This window comes from Loxodonta africana, chromosome 7 (assembly GCF_030014295.1).
Source record: "Loxodonta africana isolate mLoxAfr1 chromosome 7, mLoxAfr1.hap2, whole genome shotgun sequence".
In the NCBI taxonomy this organism is placed as follows: domain Eukaryota; kingdom Metazoa; phylum Chordata; class Mammalia; order Proboscidea; family Elephantidae; genus Loxodonta; species Loxodonta africana.
The window spans coordinates 82,415,773-82,422,562 of NC_087348.1; the positions used below are offsets into that span (position 1 = coordinate 82,415,773).

Sequence of the window (6,790 nt, forward strand, 5' to 3'; positions counted from 1 at the left end):
AATTGAAGAATTTTAGCAACTTTTACAACCTGAAATTGATCAAACATGCAATCAGGGTGTATTGATAATTACTGGTGATTGGAATGTGAAAATGGAAACAAGGAGGAAGGATTGGTAGTTGGGAAATATGGCCTTGGGGATAGAAATGTTGCTGGATATCGCATGATAGAATTTTACAAGACAAACGACTTCTTCATTGGAAATTCCTTTTTTTAACCAACATAAATGGCTACTATACACATGGACCTCACCAGATGGAATACACCAGAACAAAATCGACCACATATGTGGAAAGAGATGACAGAAAAGGTCAATATCATCAGTCAGAAATAGGGCAGTGGCCAGATGCCAACTGCAGAACTGACCATCAACTACTCACATGCGAGTTCAAGTTAAAACTGAAGAAAATTAGAATAAGTCCACGAGAGCCAAAGTATGACCTTGAGTATACCCCACCTGAATTTAGAGACCATCTCAAGAATAGATTTAATGCTTTGGACAGTAATGACTGAAGACCGGATGAGTTATGGAATGATATCAAGGACAGCACACATGAAGAAAGCAAGAGGTCATTAAAAAGACAAGGGAGAAAAGACCAAAATGGATGTCAGAAGAGACTCTGAAACTTACTCTTGAACGTCCAGTACTTAAAGAAAAGAAAGAAATGACAAAGTAAAGGAGCTGAACAGAATATTTCAAATGGTGGCTTGAAAAGAGAAAGTATTATAATGACATGTGGAAAGAGCTGGAGATAGAAAGCCAAAAGTGAAGAGCAGACTCGACATTTCGCAAGCTGAAAGAACTGAAGAAAAAATTTAAGTCCAAGTGCAAGAGTGAAGGATTCTGTGAGGATAATATTAAATGATGCAGGAAGCATCAAAAGAAGATGCTATCCCATAGTCGCTAACCCCAAAAGATTGCAGAAGGTAGTATATGATAAGGAACTGATGGTACTGAAGGAAGAAGTCCAAGCTGCACTGAAGTCATTGGTGGAAAACAAGGCTTCCGTGTCTATTCCGAGAAATTTGGAAAGACAGCTACCTGGCCAACTGACTGGAAGAGATTCATATTTGTGCCTATTCCCAAGAAAGGTGATCCAACGAAATGTGGAAATTATCAAACACTACCATTAATGTCACACACAAGTAAAATTTGCTGAAGATCATTCCAAAGTGGCTGCAGCAACATATCGACATGTAATTGCCAGAAATTCAAGCTGAATTCCGAAGAGGACCTGGAACCAGGGTTGTCATTGCTGATGTCAGATGGATCCTGGCTAAAGCAGAGAATACCAGAAAGATGTGGACCTTTGTTTTATTGACTGTGCTAAGGCACTTGAGTGTGCGGATCATAAAAGTTATGGATAACATTGGAAAGAATGGAAATTCCAGAACACTTAATTGTGATTATGAGGAACCTCTACATAGATCAAGAGGCAGTTGTTGGAACAGGACAAGGGGGTGGGTACTGCATGTTTTAAAGTCAGGAAAGGTGTGCATCATGTTTGTATCCCTTCACCATACCTAATCAATCTATATGCCGTGCAAATAATCTGAGAAGCTGCACTCTACGAAGAACAGGGCATCAAGATTGGCAGACGATGCATTAGCTACATGCCTTATGCAGATAACACGTCCTTGCCTGTTGAAAGTGAAGAGGACTTGAAGCACTTACTGATGAATATCAAAGAGCACAGCTTTCCATATAGATTACACCTCAACATAAAAGAAAAAGAAAATCCTCCCAACCGTACCAATAAGCAACATCATCGTAAATGAAGAAAAGATTCAAGTTGTCAAGGATTTCATTTTATCTGGATCCATAATCAACACCCTTGGAAGCAGCAGTCAAGAAATCAAAAGACACATTTCATTGGGATAATCTGCTGCAAAAGACCTCTTTAAAGCATTGGAAAGCAAAGATGTCACCTTGAAGACTAAGGTGAGCCTGACCTAAACCATGGTGTTTTCAATTGCCTCATACGCATGCAAAAGCTGAACAATGAATAAGGAATACTGAAGAAGAATTGACGTCTTTGGATTGTTGGGTTGGCCATGAAGAGTGAATATACCATCAACTGCCAAAAGAACAAACAAGTCTGTGGTGGAAGAAGTATAACCAGAATGCTCCTTAGAAGCAAGGATAGCGAGACCACATCTCACATGCTTTGGGCAAGTTATCTGGAGGGACTACTCCCTGGACAAGGACATCATACGTGGTAAAGTAGAGGGTCAGTGAAAAAGAGAAGACCATCAACTAGTTGGATTGACACAGTGGCTGCAACATTGGGGTCCGGACGTCAGCAATGGTGAGAATGGCGCAGGACCAGGCGGTGTTTCGTTATGTAGTACATATGGATTGGTATGAGTCGGAAAAGGACTCAATGGCACCAAACAAAAACAATAGCTTCCTATCTGAATGGAATCATTTCTGAAAGAATGGACTGTGTGTTTACATTAGAAAGAGTGTGAATTTTATGGCATACCGTTTATAGACTTAGGGAAAAAAATCAAACAAACTTCTCTGAGCCTCAATTTACTCATTTGTAAAATTACTTAAAAAATTACCAGATGGTTTGGTTTTTAAAAACAATATATGTAAAATGGTTAGTACGCTGTTCAACATATAACACTTTTTCAATATAGAGAAACTACTATTTTTACAGTAATCAAATATTTAACCTTAGAATTTGTCATTATGCAAATTAAATAGTAGATTTAAATTAACACTTGTGCATTGGATAAACAAATGAATTAGAGTATACAACCATTATCTGCAAGTGACATAATTTGTGAATCAAAAAAACACAGAAACCCTGAACATTGGGAAAATATCTCAAATATAAATTAAAAAAAAACTAGCAATTTCTCAAATACTAGACAATATTTTAAAGAGAAATTTTATGGCCAAAAACGTGAAAATATTATTGATAGGTTTCAAAGTAGCTTGAATGAATAAACACAAAAGCATATTTCTTAACAGAAAGATTAAACACATATTTGAAAGCAGTAGTTCTCAAATCAATATAATTAATTCAGGACATTTTTCAGAACCCAACAAAATGATTTTGAAGTTCATTTAGAATTCATATACAAGTGATATTTCCCTCCTTCAAAAATTCTAAAAAGGTGAGAAATTGTGAGCAGGAATATAATACAGTACAAAATGTTAAAATTAAAAAAAAAAAAGCTATACTGATGGAAATAGAAGACAAGGCTGCAACATTTATAGAATAGGATAGCTTGTAAAAATGTATAAACTACTGTAAAGGAGTATTTTCAAATAAACTACTATCAAATAGTATTTATAGCAACTTTTTTTGTAAGCATGCAATGTTATTGCTATACATTTACATATTTGCATAGAAAAATGTTTGACCTATTTGTGGAAATTTTATTAGCAGTCTCTGGTTAGTGAGATTTGGGAAGATTTTTCTTCTGTGCATTTTCTATTTCTCTGTAATACTTATGCATTCTGTTTGTCATGAAATGAGAGAGAGGAAAGAAATGGAGGCAACTGAGAGCAGTCTGAGAGCTCCAAGCTGTGAACCTCACAGGGGAGGGGTCTGAGTGTTGGTGCTCCTGCTGGCTCCCCACTGAGGTGCTTTCCAAATGCTCCTCTCTGTCCATCCCAAGGATTAAGCACTTCCTTTCCCTAGTGGAACCATTCCCTTCCAGATATGGCTATGGGCTATGGAGGGCCCACTGCCACTACCCATGGGAGTCTGACCCTGGTCCTCAAACCAAAAAAAACAATTTTTCCATCGAGTTGATTCTGACTCATGGAGACCCTATAGGACAGAGTAGAACTGCCCGATAGGGTTTTCCAGGAGTGGCTGGTAGATTCAAACTACCTACTTTTTGATTAGCAGCCGATTTCTTAACCACTTCTCCACCAGGGCTCTCTGGTCCCCACGGGACATTCCTTTCCCATGCTCATGGAATTCAGTGCTGATCTGGAGCAGATCATACTTTCACACCTCATATCCCAGGTCACCAAACCTATACTAGCTAAAATGTTTACTCTGCAGTCAAAAAGTAATATCAGATAATTGTTTCAAGACAAAATAACAAAATGTTGTATCTATGGCAGGCTTGATGTCAGCACTAATATCACCTGATCTCTTCATGCAGCTGAGGTAACTAGACCAGTCATTTAAAATCTCTGACGCTCAACTTTATCAGTTGCAATGTTATACTATAATAACATTTCTTAATGGCTTATTATGTGCCAGACAATGTTCAATGTGTTCTATTTTATTATTTTTCATTCACCTGTTCTCCCGGGCAGAATCTGGCATCCTTCGGGCCATGAGCTTCAATCGTCGTGTGGCCATTTGCAACCCACTTCCTTATGCCACAGTGCTCACCAATGCTTGTGTTGTGGCTATGGGCCTGAGAACTCTCCTCCACAGATTCATCCTCATCCTGGTCTTTCCATTGCTGCTGCACAGACTGCAGATCTGTTACCCTCAGAACGTCCTTTCCCAAGTCATGTTGATATGATTAAGCTGGTGTGTACTGATGTCTCCCTCAATAGCCACTATGGGCTGTCCATTGTGTTGTTCACCTTTGGACTGCACTCTGCACTCATCCTTATATCCTATGTACTCATCCTGACATCAGTGCTAGCCATTGCCTCCCGTGAGGAGCGCCTGAAGACACTCAACACATGTGTCTCCCACATCCTAGCTGTGCTCATCTTCTATGTGCCTATGGTACGTGTGTCCATGGTGCATTGTTTTGGTAATGGCCTACGCCATGCTGTTCATATCCTCATGTCAATCCTTTACCTCTTTGTGCCTTTCATGATCAAACCCATCATCGATTCCATTAAGACCAAGGAGATACACTGCAGGCTTCTCAAGATGCACTTCAGGGTAAAGTTCTGACTTTCTGGCAGATCTAGAAGCTCTAGTGTTGGGGATATAGCCAGCCAGATCCCTAAAGCTCAACAGATCAATCCAGGGATGCTAGTGCTGTACTACAAGTTCTAGTTTCAATGATCAATCATTTAGTCTAACACATTGGGCTAACAATTTCCAGGACCATCTTGGGCCTTATCCAGAAATTAACTCATATATCAATGTCCTCTAGAGGCAGAAAAATTGTCTCCCTTCAAGAGTAACCAGGAGACAGAGAGCAGGACTTTCAGCTTCTGAGCGGTGACCTTCGAATTGTGCATGAGGGGACAGTGTATTCAAAATGGATGATGTTGAGAACGGCAAGAAAATTTTTGTTTAGAAATGTGCCCAGTGCCACACTGTGGAAAAGAGAGACAAGCACAAGACTGGGCCAAATCTGCATGGTTTGTTTGGGCAGAAGACCGGTCAAGGCCCTGGATTCTCTTACACGGATGCCAATAAGAGCAAAGGTATCACTTGGGGACAGGACACACTGAGGGACTATTTGGAGAATCTCAAGAAGTACATTCCAGGAGCAAAAATGATCTTCAGTGGCATTAAGAAGAAAGCACAAAGGGCAGACTTGATAGCTTATCTCAAGAAAGCTACTGATGAGTAATCATTGGTCACTGCCTTATTTATTACAAAGTAGTAATGTCTCGTGATTTTTTTTTACATGCACCATATTTAAATTGATCTCATACACCAGAATTCAGATCATGAATGGCTGATAGAATATTTTTGTTGGACATTCCTGAAGTAAATAAGATTGGCTGTGGTTAAATAAATATGATCAAACTTTTTAAATTTTTACAGTAATTTCAGTTCAGCAAGTGTTATCATCCGTTTCTCCTTCTAAAGATATGTTTGGACTTGAGGCTAGATTGAGTTAGTAATGTTCAGTTTTTCACAAAGATGGTAAAAGGCATCTCACAACCTATAGGAGATTGATTTTATATTTAGATTTGTATAACTGGTTATATGGATATATTTAATAGTGGGGAAATTTCTTCACTGTCTCATGGAACAGAGCAAGGCTTCTCTGTGTTTCAGTTTGTATCCATCAGTCTGTTTGAATGCAAGGGCTGGAGATAGGGAAGCAACAGCCACTTTATTTTTTTGCTCTTAACTGTGTTAATCTAATTAAAATTCCCTATATCTAAAATGCTCCCTTTTAATTAACAAAAAGGCATTTCAGTGTGGTTTGTTTATGATATCAAATAAAGACTATTTCAAAAAAGTAAATAAAGACTAAAAAAAAAAAAAAAAGAATTACCAGGAGAATATCAAGGGTCACTACAGTGTGGGACTATTCTCTGGAGGAACTGGGGACTAGCTTCAGGACACTTGGTGATATGTCTGGGACTTTTGGTTATTGGCCTAGCAACTCCGAAAAAGGCTGAGGGACAGGTGGAGAAATTATGCACTAGGTGTCACAACATTATCAACATGCACGTTGACCTTGGGTGGTTGATTCCTGATGTTTCCAGGACCCATGGTCCTTGCAATTATGGTGTGTGAAAAGTTGGGACGTTTTGGAATTTGACAGCTATGATATTTAGGTAGTTGGGATTAGATTCTAGGATTACTGGTTATGTTCTTTTCACATGGGGGGCCTAAGATACCTGCTCATGTCCACTGAAAATGCCTTTTGTGTATATCTCTTTTGTGACTCTTCCCTCTATCTGTCATTATTGCCATTAAGTCCATACATATCTGCTTTCTTCTGGTGGACTGTTAGTTCCCAAAGACAGAAGTCTTGCCTTTTTCCACCTTGTCCATTGACATCAGACCTGCCATAGGCCTTCCACCCAGATAATGTTTAATGATAGTAGAATAATTATAAAAGAATAATTGAAAAAAAATGGATAAATAAGAGAAGAAAAA

General features: G+C 38.8%; 2 pseudogenes; both read left to right on the forward strand.

Moving 5' to 3' along the window:
* Positions 1 to 4,244: 4,244 nt before the first annotated feature.
* On the forward strand, positions 4,245 to 4,891 carry LOC135232172 (olfactory receptor 51I2-like; annotated as a pseudogene).
* Positions 4,892 to 5,195: 304 nt separating this feature from the next.
* Positions 5,196 to 5,522, forward strand: LOC135232002 (cytochrome c, somatic-like; annotated as a pseudogene).
* The last annotated feature ends 1,268 nt before the right edge of the window (positions 5,523 to 6,790 follow it).